This window comes from Mobula birostris, chromosome 3, assembly GCF_030028105.1.
Source record: "Mobula birostris isolate sMobBir1 chromosome 3, sMobBir1.hap1, whole genome shotgun sequence".
Taxonomy (NCBI): Eukaryota; Metazoa; Chordata; class Chondrichthyes; order Myliobatiformes; family Myliobatidae; genus Mobula; species Mobula birostris.
The window spans coordinates 1,947,591-1,961,922 of record NC_092372.1 but is presented as its reverse complement, the minus strand read 5'-3'; positions in this window follow the sequence as shown (position 1 = coordinate 1,961,922).

Here is a 14,332-nt window from a genome sequence, read left to right as displayed (position 1 = left end):
CCTAAAGGGCAATGTTACAATCGTCATGGGGGATTGTCATGCAGGTGATTAGGAAAATTAGGGTGGTTTTGGACTCGAGGAGGAATTCCTAGAATGCCTACAAGATGCTTTTTTGTAGCAGCTCGTGGCTGAGCCCACTTGGGGATTAGCTATTCTGGATCGGGTGTTGTAATGAACCGGAATTAATTAGGTTACTTAAGTTAAAGGAACCCTTAGGGGTTAATATGATCAAATTCACCCTGACATTAGAGAAGGAGAAGCTAAAGTCAGAAGTGGAATAAAGAGAATTAGAGAGGCATGAGAGAAAAATTGGTGAAAATTGATTTGAAAAGAACACGGGCAGGGATGATAACAGAGCAGGAATTTCTGGAAGCAATTCGGAAGGCACAAGATATACACATCACAAAGAGGAAGTAGTATTCTAAAGGTAAGGTGACAAAACCGTGGCTGACAAGAGAAACCAAAGATAACATAAAAACCAAAGAGAGGGCATGGAGCAAAAATGACTAGGAAGTTAGAGGATTGGGAAGCTTTTAAAAACCAACAGAATGCAACTAAAGTAATTAAGAAGGAAAAGATGGAATACTTAGGTGAGCTAGCCAGTAATATTAAAGAGGGTATAGTGTAAAAGAGAGGTGTAAGTGAATATTGGACCACTGAAAAATGATGCTGGAGAGGTGGTAATGGGGTGGGGATGCAAGGTGATGGTAGATGAACTGAATAATTATTGTACATCACTTTGATCTGTCGGAAGACACTGGCAGGAATATGGAAGTCCCAGATGTCAGTGGTCAGAATGTGTAAAGTTATGTTACTCAGGAGAGGGTTCTTGGGAAACAGAAAGGTCTGAAGGTAAATAGGTCACTTGGACCAGATGGTGGAGACCCCAGAGATCTGAAAGAGGTGGCTGAAGAGATGTGGAGGCATTAGCAGTGATCTTTTGAGAATCGTGAAGGAAATTATATCCTAAGAAGTTTTTTCCTTCACTACTCTCCCTCTCTCCCAGTTTCACCTATCACCTACCACTTCTTCCACCCCTCCAACCCCCACTCCTCTTCCTCTGATGTCTCATCTGTTTTTCCCAGTCCTGATGAAGGGTCTTGGCCCGAGACGTCAACAGTTCACTATTTCCTATATGTGCTGCCTGGCCTCCAAGTTTCCTCAGCATTTTGTGTATGTGCTGCTTGGATTTCTAGCATCCACAGATTTTCTCCTGTTTTTGATAAAAACAAAAGCTGGGTCATATAATATAACAAGAAAATAGTGGGGAGTTAGAGGATTTGAAAGCTTTTATATAACCAGCAGGAGACAACTAGAATAAAACACACACAGGAGAGACAAGATGAAAAAGTAAGGCAAGTGAGCCAATAATATCAAGTATTAAAAGTTGTTCCGATATATAAGGAGTAAAAGAGAAGCAAGCGTTGATATTGTACTGCTGGAAGATGATGCTGGCGACTTAGTAAAAGAGCAAAGAAATAGCGGCCAATGTAATAAGTATTTTGTGTCAATCTTCACTATGTAAGACACCAGCAGTATAAGACCATAAGACATAGAAGCAGAATTAGGCCATTCAGCCCATCAAGTCTGTTCCGCTGTTCTAGATAGATAGATATACTTTATTGATCCCGAGGGAAATTGGGTTTCGTTACAGCCGTACCAACCAAGAATAGAGTGTAAATGTAGCAATACAAAAACCACAAACAAACAACAAAATGCAAACTATAATGGCTGATTCCAGTTCTCACTCAACCCCATGCACCTGCGTCCTCGGCATATCCTGTAATGCCCTGACTGATCAGGCAACTATTAGCTTCTGCCTTAAATGTACCCACAGACTTGGCCCCCACTGCCGTCTGTGTCAGAGAATTCCACAGATTCACCGCTCTCTGACTAAATAAAATCCTCCTTAACTACTCTAAAAGGTCGCTCCTCAGTTTTGAGGCTGTGCCCTCTGTTATGGCTACCCCCACCATACGAGAAGTCCTCTCCTCATCCACCCAACACACGGACAACAGGAACAGGAGCAGGCCACTCGGCCCCTCTAGCACGTCCTGTCATTCAATAAGACCCCGGGCCCCCAACACCCCCGCTATCCCCACTTTGCCCGGACCATTGGCCTCGCTTGCAGGGCAACAGTCTGCCGGTGTTTGGCCCCCAATGTGGTGAATCCCTCTGCTCGCCACCACCGTGGGCTCAGACATTTCCACAGATGAGCCCCTCCTGTCCCCACGGGGACAAACATCCTGTCCGGCCCCTCTCTCACCGTCTTCATCCTTTCAGTAAAATCCCCTCTCCCAACCTGGGGAGCCGGCATCAAACCGACGGGCCGAGCGGTCTCCTCCTACCTCTCAGCGATACATCAGACTCCGGCCACAGGAGACGCTTCACAAACGCCCCAACTTCCCTCGGAGGGAAATGGAAATCGGGGCATTTACTTTGGGGGAGTTCAGTGAAGCAGCGGGAGATGTCAGCGGGGTAACGCCCTTTCGGCTACTCCGCCTCCGCTATTGGCCGTAAACAGTGATTGACATTGCCTCTGGTCAATGACCACAGCGCAGCGGAGGTGGGGGTTGGAGGGGTCTCGTGGTCGGTACCTCAGCCGTTAAACTGTTTATGCGCGAGCATAGCAGCGCGTGTGTGACGTCACTTACGCGCGAGGGGAAAACATGTGTGACGTCAGGCGCGTGGGTGCGCGCTTGTATTTAAAAACACCTGAATGGACGTTTCTTATGATTTCAGTGGGACAACAACATTAATGACGGGTTTCATCACTGAATCCAGTGTTGTGAGATGTCAAGTCCCCTGTTATGTGTCCGGCTGTGCCGTGTTGTTGGTGGAGTGGACAGCGGGGTGTTTGTCTCGACTTGGGTCACAACAGCAGAATTGCCAGTGGGGTCCACACACAGTTTATTAGTCAACAGAAAACATCTCGTCCCTGCAGTCTTTGTCTCCTGGTAAACTCAACACCCTGACAATGTGAACCACAGGTAGGGTTAGTTAGCAATCTTGTCGTGCGAGACCCCTTGGGTAAGAGTGACCATACTATGGTGGAATTCTTCATTAAGATGGAGAATGACATAGTTAATTCAGAAACAAAGGTTCTGAAATTAAAGGGTAACTTTGAAGGTATGAGACGTGAATTAGCTAAGATAGGCTGGCAAATGATATTTAAAGGGTTGACGGTGGATATGCAATGGCAAGCATTTAAAGGTCGCATGGATGAACTACGACAATTGTTCATCCCAGTTTGGCAAAAGAATAAATCAAGGAAGGTAGTGCACCCGTGTCTGACAAGGGAAATGAGGGATAGTATCAATTCCAAAGAAGAAACATACAAATTAGCCAGAAAAAGCGGCACACCTGAGGACTGGGAGAAATTCAGAGTTCAGCAGAGGAGGACAAAGGGCTTAATTAGGAAAGGGAAAAGACATTGAGAGAAAACTCGCAGAGAACATAAAAACTGACTGTAAAAGCTTTTATAGATATGTAAAAAGAAAAAGATTGGTTAAGACAAATGTAAGTCCCCTACAGACAGAAACAGGTGAATTGATTATAGGGAGCAAGGACATGGCAGTCCAATTGAATAACTACTTTGGTTCTGTCTTCACTAAGGAGGACATAGATAATCTTCCGGAAATAGTAGGGGACAGAGGGTCCAGTGAGATGGAGGAACTGAGGGAAATACATGCTAGTAGGGAAGTGGTGTTACGTAAATTGAAGGGATTAAAGGCAGATAAATCCCCAGGGCCAGATGGTCTGCATCCCAGAGTGCTTAAGGAAGTGGCCCAAGAAATAGTGGATGCATTAGTGATAATTTTTCAAAACTCTTTAGATTTTGGATTAGTTCCTGAGGATTGGAGGGTGGCTAATGTAACCCCACTTTTTAAAAAAGGAGGGAGAGAGAAACCGGGGAATTATAGATCAGTTAGCCTGACATCGGTGGTGGGGAAAATGCTAGAGTCAGTTATCAAAGATATGATAACAGCACATTTGGAAAGTGGTGAAATCATCGGACAAAGTCAGCATGGATTTGTGAAAGGAAAATCATGTCTGACGAATCTCATAGAATTTTTTGAGGATGTAACTAGTAGTGTGGATAGGGAAGAACCAGTGGATGTGGTATATTCGGCTTTTCAAAAGGCTTTTGACAAGGTCCCACACAGGAGATTAGTGTGCAAACTTAAAGCACACGGTATTGGGGGTAAGGTATTGATGTGGATAGAGAATTGGTTAGCAGACAGGAAGCAAAGAGTGGGAATAAACGGGACCTTTTCAGAATGGCAGGCAGTGATTAGTGGGGTACCGCAAGGCTCAGTGCTGGGACCCCAGTTGTTTACAATATATATTAATGACTTGGATGAGGGAATTAAATGCAGTATCTCCAAGTTTGCGGATGACACAAAGCTAAGTGGCAGTGTTAGCTGTGAGGAGGATGCTAAGAGGATGCAGGGTGACTTGGATAGGTTAGGTGAGTGGGCAAATTCATGGCAGATGCAATTTAATGTGGATAAATGTGAGGTTATCCACTTTGGTGGCAAGAACAGGAAAACAGATTATTATCTGAATGGTGGCCGATTAGGAAAAGGGGAGGTGCAATGAGACCTGGGTGTCATTGTACACCAGTCATTGAAAGTGGGCATGTAGGTACAGCAGGCGGTGAAAAAGGCGAAGGGTATGCTGGCATTCATAGCAAGAGGATTCGAGTACAGGAGCAGGGAGGTACTACTTCAGTTGTACAAGGCCTTCGTGAGACCACACCTGGAGTATTGTGTGCAGTTTTGGTCCCCGAATCTGAGGAAAGACATTCTTGCCATAGAGGGAGTACAAAGAAGGTTCACCAGATTGATTCCTGGGTTGGCAGGACTTTCATATGATGAAAGGCTGGATCGACTAGGCTTATACTTGTTGGAATTTAGACGATTGAGGGGGGATCTTATTGAAACGCATAAAATCCTAAAGGGATTGGACAGGCTAGTTGCAGGAAGATTGTTCCCGATGTTGGGGAAGTCCAGAATGAGGGGCCACAGTTTGAGGATTATGGGGAAGCCTTTCAGGACCAAGATTAGGAAAAACTTCTTCACACAGAGAGTGGTGAATCTATGGATTCTCTGCCACAGGAAACAGTTGAGGCCAGTTCATTGGCTATATTTAAGAGGGAGTTAGATATGGCACTTGTGGCTAACGGGATCAGGGGGTATGGAGGGAAGGCAGGTACAGGGTTCTGAGTTGGATGATCAGCCATGATCATACTGAATGGCGGTGCAGGCTCAAAGGGCCAAATGGCCTACTCCTGCACCTATTTTCTATGTTTCCATGTTTTTACCTCTTCCACTCAAAATCAGGGAATCATTCAGACAGCTGATCGCTGAGAGGAATTATATTTATCTACCTATATACTACTAAAACTCTCATGCTCTGTCTGTTTGTGACCTTCAATTAGCGCAAATGGTGCATTGCAGTGGCACTCTTTTGGCTAAATCGAATTAACATGCACTAACTTACAGAATGCAGGCAAAGTTCAGGGTTATATATGGATATAAAATTGGTCATTCGCCAAAATCAACAGGCTGGCTTTCACCCGAGACCCGATCGGATGGAAATCGGGACGCCACAGCCCGACACATGCGCATGGCTAGCTTCAGCAGCGACACCGACTGGAGCAAAAGGGCAGGGCTATCACGTCCATTTAGGAGAGCACCAACCACATCATCAAGAAACAACAGCATCTTGGAGGCTTTGGTGTTACTACTTCCTATCTTCTATCAAACATTAGGGTAAAAATATATGGATGGCCTAATTGTGTCGCGTGGAAAGACAAGGGGGACCTTATGGTCAAGAGATGACGCCAAACGTCATCAGGAAGCAGCAAGGAGAGGGAGAGAACAACAATCAGATGAGGCTAGGGCCGCACGACTCCAGGATAAAAGAGTCAGTACCAAAAAAACAATGAGAGAAGGCGAGACAGAGGAGGACAGGCAGGCACGTCTCCAAATTGACAACAATCGGCACAGACGGAGGAGAGAACAAGAATCCCATCAGGCCAGGGCCCCAGGACTCCAAGATCAGAGCGAAAGAATGAGTGGTAGAAGAGATGAAGGATGAAAGGGCTGCACGTCTCCAGAATGATAAGAACAGGCAGAGAAGGAGGAGAGAGGAAGAGACAGAGGTGCCTGGTGGTAAGACAACACATTCACGATTCAAAATACCCCTCAAAGTCAATGAGAATGCCCTTTGGAACATCGATAAAAACACCAATACTACAAATTTACTCCAAAATGCAAAGCTTATTGTCTGGGATGAGTGCCCCATGATTAGGAGGGAGAGCTTTGAAGCCATGGACCGCACTCTTCATGATGTATGCGGCAAGAATGAGGCTTTCAGGGGTATTTCCATCAGCTTCCAGCAGTTGTGAAAAACGGAAATGATGCTGACGTGGAGAATTCATTCATTTTTTTTAGGATTGGGACTACAGAGCGATGTGGGAGCTGAATTCTGAAGGAAGGCAGTTTTTTTTAAAAACTTCTTCAAGTGCAAGGAGGACGAGACTGCGCAGGGGCATGATGTCAACAGGACAGCGTGGAGAGTTTAAAAAGGAGACCACCCTATACAGCGGGCAGCGGAGTGAGCGGTAGCAGAGTGTAGGGCTTTGGCTTCAACAGGCTTCGGCGGTAAATAGGAAGAGGCGAGAGCGAGGCACCAACTCTTTTGTTCTCCCCCCGCCTTTCGCGAATCGGCCCGGACAGACAGGAACAACACGGCTCTCACAGTTAACGGTACGAGCTAACAGTTTAAAAAGTATGTCTGTTTGGCGAGGTAAGTGGGTGAGTAGACTTACTTCTCCTGTTTCATTCCTGTAGAATTAGATAGTATGCCTGCAGGGTTAGTGCTTTGTTCAGGGTGTTAGATGTGGGAATCCTGGGAGACCCCCAGCCTCCCTGATGGCCACATCTGTGCCAGGTGCACCGAGATGCAGCTCCTCAGAGACCGTGTTAGGGATCTGGAGCTGCAGCTTGATGACCTATTGCTTATCAGGGAAAGTGAAGAGGTGATAGACAGGAGCTACAGGGAGGTAGTCATCCCTAGGCTACAGGGGTCAGAAAACTGGGTCACTGTCAAGAGAGGGAAGGGAAATGCCCGGATAGTGGAGAGCACACCTGTGGCTGTCCTCCTCAGCAACAAATATCTTGTTCTGGATGCTGTTGAGGGGGATGACCTGACAGGGGACGCCCATGGTGACCGGGTCTCTGGCACTGAGCCTGGCGCTGTTGTGCAGGAGAGAAGGAGGGAGAAGAGAAATGCGGTAGTCGTGGGGGATTCCATAGTCAGAGGAACAGACAGGAGATTCTGTGAGCCTGATAGAGATACCCGCATGATGTGTTGCCTCCCAGGTGCCAGGGTACGGGATGTCTCGGATCGGGTCCTGAATATTCTGAAGGAGGAGTGTAAGCAGCCAGTTGTCTTGGTACATATTGGTACCAATGACATAGATAGGACAAAGGAGGAGGTCCTGAAGAGAGATTTCCGGGAGTTAGAAAGGAAGCTGAGAAGCAGGACCTCCAGGGTACTAATCTCGGGATTGCTACCTGTGCCACGTGCTAGCGAGGGCAAGACTAGTCGGATCAGGCAGATGAATGCGTGGCTGAGAGACTGGTGCAGGGGGCAGGGCTTCAGATTCTTGGATAATTGGGATCTCTTCTGGGGGAAGTATGACATGTTCAAAAAGGACAGGTTACACCTGAACCCGAAGGGGACAAATATCCTGGCGGGAAAGTTTAATAGAGCTGTTAGGGAGGGTTTAAACTAATTTGGCAGGGGAATGGGAACCGGAATGACAGAGCGGAGGAAGGAGAAAACAGAAATAAATCTAAGATAGTGAGCAGTAAAGATGTCAGGAAAGACAGGCAGGTGATGGGGCAAATTTGTAGCCATTGGGATGAGTTGCAGTGCAATAAAGTTGCAGTGAAATCAAAGCGAAAAGTACCAAGTACTGGTCTTAAGGTGTTATACTTAAATGCATGTAGCATAAGGAATAAGGTGGATGATCTTGTACAGCTACAGATTGGCAGGTATGATATTGTGGCCATCACTGAGACCTGGCTAAAGGATGCATGTCTCTGGGAGCTGAACATCCAAGATTACACGGTGTATCGGAAGGATAGGAAGGTAGGCAGAGGGGGAGGCATGGCTTTATTGGTAAGAAATGATATTAATTCATTAGAAAGAGGTGACATAGGATCGGACGGTGCAGAATCTTTGTGGTTTGAGCTAGAAATCGCAGGGGTAAAAGGACCCTGATGGCAGTTATATACAGGCCTCCGAACAGCTGCAGGGATGTGGACTACAAATTACAACAGGAAATAGAAAAGGCTTGTCAGAAGGGCAGTGTTATGATAATTGTGGGGAATTTTAACATGCGAGTGGATTGGGAAAATCAGGTCGGCACTGGATCTCAAAAGAGAGAATTTGTAGAATGTCTGCGAGATGTCTTTTTAGAACAGCTTGTTGTTGAGCCCATTAGGGGATCGGCTGTACTGGATTGGGTATTGTGTAATGAACCAGAGGTGATTAGAGAGACTGAGGTGAAGGAACCCTTAGGAGGCAGTGATCATAACATGATTGAGTTCACTGTGAAATTTGAAAAAGAGAAGCCGAAATCTGATGTCGGTGTTTCAGTGGAGTAAAGGAAATTACAGTGGCATGAGAGAGGAACTGGCCAAAGTTGACTGGAAAGGGACACTGGCGGGAAAGACGGCAGAGCAGCAGTGGCTGGAGTTTATGCGAGAAGTGAGGAAGGTGCAAGACAGGTATATCCCAAAAAAGAAGAAATTTTCGAGTGGAAAAAGGATGCAACCGTGGTTGACAAGAGAAGTCAAAGCCAAAGTTAAAGCAAAGGAGAGGGCATACAAGGAAGCAAAAATTATTGGGAAGACAGAGGATTGGGAAGTTTTTAAAAGCTTACAAAAGGAAACTAAGAAGGTCAGTAAGAGGGAAAAGATGAACTATGAAAGGAAGCTAGCAAATAATATCAAAGAGGATACTGAAAGCTTTTTCAAGTATATAAAGAGTAAAAGACAGGTGAGAGTAGATATAGGAGCGATAGAAAATGATGCTGGAGAAATTGTAATGGGAGATAAGGAGATAGCGGATGAACTGAATGAGTATTTTGCATCAGTCTTCACTGAAGAAGACATCAGCAGTATAATGGACACTCAAGGGTGGCAGGGAAGAGAAGTGTGCGCAGTCACAATTACGACAGAGAAAGTACTCTGGAAGCTGAATAGTCTAAAGGTAGATAAATCTCCCGGACCAGATGGAATGCACCCTCGTGTTCTGAAGGAAGTAGCTGTGGAGATTGCGGAGGGATTAGCGATGATCTTTCAAAAGTCGATAGATTCTGGCATGCTTCCGGAGGACTGGAAGATTGTAAATGTCACTCTGCTATTTAAGAAGGGGGCAAGGAAGCAAAAAGGAAATTATAGACCAGTTAGCTCGACATCCATGGTTGGGAAGTTGTTGGAGTCGATTGTCAAGGATGAGGTTACAGAGTACCTGGAGGCATATGACAAGATGCAGAACTCAGCATGGATTCCTTAAAGGAAAATCCTGCCTGACAAACCTATTACAATTTTTTGAGGAAATTACCAGTAGGCTAGACGAGGGAGATGCAGTGGATGTTGTATATTTGGATTTTCAGAAGGCCTTTGACAAGGTGCCACACATGAGGCTACTTAACAAGATAAGATCCCATGGAATTACGGGAAAGTTACATACATGGATAGAGCATTGGCTGATTGGCAGGTAACGCAGAGTGGGAATAAAGGGATCCTATTCTGGTTGGCTGCTGGTTACCAGTGGTGTTCCACAGGGGTCCGTGTTGGGGCCACTTCTTTTTACATTGTACATCAACGATTTGGATTATGGAATAGATGGCTTTGTGGCTAAGTTTGCAGATGATACTAAAATAGGTGGAGGGGCCGGTAGTGCTGAGGAAACGGAGAGTCTGCAGGGAGACTTGGATAGATTCGAAGAATGGGCAAAGAAGTGGCAAATGAAATACAATGTTGGAAAGTGTATGGTTATGCACTTTGGCAGAAGAAATAAATGGGCAGACTATTATTTAAATGGGGAAAGAATTCAAAGTTATGAGATGCAATGGGATTTGGGAGTCCTCATACAGGATACCCTTAAAATTAACCTCCGGGTTGAGTCAGTGGTGAAGAAGGTGAATGCAATGTTGGCATTCATTTCTAGGGAATAGAGTACAGGAGCAGGGATGTGATGTTGAGGCTCTATGAGGCGCTGGTGAGACCTCACTTGGAATTCTGTGGGCAGTTTTGGTCTCTTTATTTAAGAAAGGATGTGCTGACGTTGGAGAGGGTACAGAGAAGATTCACTAGAATGATTCCGGGAATGAGAGGGTTAACATACGAGGAAAGTTTGTCCGCTCTTGGACTGTATTCCTTGGAGTTTAGAAGAATGAGGGGAGACCTCATAGAAACATTTTGAATGTTGAAAGGCATGGACAGAGTGGATGTGGCAAAGTTGTTTCCCATGATGGGGGAGTCTAGTACGAGAGGGTATGACTTAAGGATTGAAGGGCGCCCATTCAGAACAGAAATGCGAAGAAATTTTTTTAGCCAGAGGGTGGTGAATCTATGGAATTTGTTGCCACAGGCAGCAGTGGAGGCCAAGTCATTGGGTGTATTTAAGGCAGAGATTGATAGGTATCTCAGTAGCCAGGGCATGAAAGGTTATGGTGAGAAGGCGGGGGAGTGGGACTAAATGGGAGAATGGATCAGCTCATGATAAAATGGCGGAACAGACTCGATGGGCCGAATGGCCGACTTCTGCTCCTTTGTCTTATAGTCCTATAAAAAAATCCTACTTATGGAGATGCTTCATCAAGTTTCAATTGAAGAGAAACATGCGATTGAGTTAGGGAGAAGGACGATATTCTCACTTATTTGATGTTGGAGAAGACAAGATTGAGAAAAATGAAAACAATGAAATCAAATTACCTGAAGATATGATTCTGCCAGCAACAACTATGGAAGAATACAATGATTTCATCTACCCGACATTCGACAATCCTGCAGAACTCTTCTCGAGCAAATCTATTTTGGTTCCTCTTAATGAAATGATGCAAAAAATAAACTTCACGTGCATTAGACACTTCCCTGGAATCATGAAAGAATACTGCTCCTCCAATGCCGTAAGTGAAGGAGCGAACGCCACTCATTCTCCTACAGAATCTCCTGATTACGTCGAACTCTCTGGATTGCCACCACATAAAGTGGAATTGAAGAGGGGATCTGCCATCATTTCAATGATGACCTTGGATCCACCAAGGCTTTGCAATGGAACACGAATGATGGTGGAAGAACTGCACTACAATCTCATTGTAACAAAAATAAACATTGGTGCATTCAAAAATGACATTGTCATGATCGCAAGAATTACTCTCAATTTATCAGAAGCGGAAGATGTCCCTCTTCAGCGGAGCCAGTTCCCGATACAGTCATGCTTTGCTGTGACTATACATAAGGAGCAAGACCAAACCATGGAGAATATATTGATTTATCTGGAGAAACCGGTATTCCCGCATGGTCAGCTGTATGTGGCTTTCAGCCGTGGAATAAGAAATAAAAACGTTAGAATATTCCTGAAGGGTGGCAGATCAACCAGAAATGTGGTCTAAAAGGTGTGCTTCGTTAAACGAGAAGGAGCAATATTTGTCTTGCTACGCGTCTTTTACACTAAGTTCTTCTTCTTCAATTTCGAAAGCACATCACATCACACTGCACTACCTCACTCTCAAAAGGTGCCCCAACGGGTCACCCCGTTGTCCAGTATATACTACTAAAACTCTCATGCTCTGTCTGTCTGTGACCTCCATTTAGCGCAAATGGTGCATTACAGCGGCACTTTTTTTTTGGCTAAATCGAATTAAAATGCGCTAACTTACAGAATGCAGGGTTATATATTCGTATAACATTGCTCATTCGCCAAAAATCAACAGGCTCCCTTTTAACCCGAGAGCCGCTCCGCCATCATGGAAATCGGGACGCGGTAGCCCGACGCATGTGCACGGCCAGCCTCAGCAGCGACACCTACCGAAGCAAAAGGGAAAGGCAGGGCAGCTCAATTTCAAGGGTCACATTCTGCTAATCATGTGCAGGATTGGGACAAATCTAACTGCCACCCATCAATAAGAAATAATTAAATCTTATTGTAATGACGAACTCCGAGACACCCATAAAACCCTTTGCTGCAGTCAAAGGACAGTGGTGACTATATCACGCCCATTTTTGAGAGCGCCAACCACATCATCAAGAATAATTAGTATCTTTTGGTGTTACTGCTTCGTATTTTCTATCCAACATTGGGGTAAAAAAAAAATGGTCAGCCTAATTATGCCGCGTGGAAAGGGAAAGGGGACATTATGGTCAAGAGATGACGCCAAACGTTGTCGGGAAGCGGCAAGGAGAGGGAGAGAACAAGAATTGGATGAGGCCAGGGCCGCACGACTCCAGGATCGAAGAGTCGGGACAAAAAAAGATGAGAGAAGAAGAGACAGAGGAGGAGAAGCATGCACGTCTCCAGGATCAGAGACAAACAACAAACAGCAGAAGAGATGAAGAGACAGGGAATGAAAGGACTGCACGACTCCAGAATGACAATGAGAGGCACAAGGGTGGCAGATAAACCAGAAATGATGCCATCAAAACTGTCCTTCATTAAACGAGGAAGAGCTATATTTGTTTTGCCATGCGTCCTTCTTTAATAAACTGAGTTTTTCTACTTCAGCTTCCAAAGCAAAACAATACCAATAGCATTCAGGAAAATTTAATGTTCATTCTGGTCACATCAGACTGCACTACCCTTCTCTCAAAGGGTGCCACAACGGGTCACCCTGTTGTCTAGTTTGTCATTAAAGTTCAGCCAGATGCGTTTGGACGGATTTGATGTGTAGTTCGGGAGTCCGGATGGCCGAACTCTCTCCATTGTCCAAGCAGTCTTCCAGGTGAGGCAACACTTCACCTGTGAATCTTCCGGGGTCGCCCATTGTGTCCGTTGCTTCCGATGCGGCCGCGGCCGCCTCTACACCAGTGACACCAGCTCCGCCGCAGTTGTGTGGGGTAGGGTTGTTTTCTTGGGGGGGGGCGGTCGATGTTATTGTTCCCTTTTGTGTGGGAGGGGTGGGTTTTGGGGGTTGATGATCGGGATGCCATTCTTTTTTATGCAGGGGGTGGGGTGGGAGTTTGATTTTTTCTCTCTGAACGCCCTTTGTGTTCTTTCTTTGTTTCGTGCCTCTCTGGAGAAGAAAAAAAACTCAGAGTTGTTTATGGATCCCCATTCCATCTCAGTCCTGAAGGACTGTTGACTCTTTTCGATAGATGCTGCCCGGACTGCTGAGTTCCACCAGTATTTCGTGTGTGTTGCTTTGGAATTCCAGCATCTGCAGACTTTGTCGTGTTTGTTATTTTTTTTTAAGAATTTTATTTTTATTGAAGGAATGACACAATACAGAATATATAATGGATTACATTTTCCTCCATTTTGCTTTAGTATCGTACCCCCAAAACAAACCTCCCCCACCCGCCCTCCCCAAACATATCATGGCAGCTAATATATTTACAACACAACAATTCACAATTACAGGTAGGGACATTTCACAACCACACCCCCACACTACTTCAAGACGATGGCTCACACACATCTGCAGCATGTCAAATGATCCAAGATACACTCATATTTACAATTCATCAACCACCCTGTGAGGTAAATTATAAGCATGTTAAATGGGAGGCAACTTCCCAAGTACAATCAAATGCCCTCAACTAGTAGATAATTCCTTAAGACTCCCAAAATATGATAAGAAAGGTCCTCATTTCGAATAGAACTTTTTCACAGACCCCCTCAAAGTGAATTTAATCTTTTCTAATTCAGAAAAAACATTACATCTTCTAACCAAGCAGCAGCAGTTGGGGGAGTGGCAGATTTCCAAACCAGCAAAATTCTTCTACGAGCCAATAGCAATGTAAATGCAATGATATCCGACTGGCTTGCATTTAAACCCAAGTCATCATCTGCCACACCAAATACAGCTATAAGTGGGCAAGGTCTCAGGGTCACCCCCAAAACCTCACTGATAATTTTAAAAACCAGTGCCCAATAGTCATCAAGCTGAGGGCAAGACCAAAATGCATGTACTAAACCAGCCGGAGAGAAGGAACACCTGTCTCAGCCAGCGTCTGTCCCAGGGTATATGTCTGCAAGTCTGGCTTTACTTAAATGTACCCTGTGTAAAACTTTAAATTGTATGAGC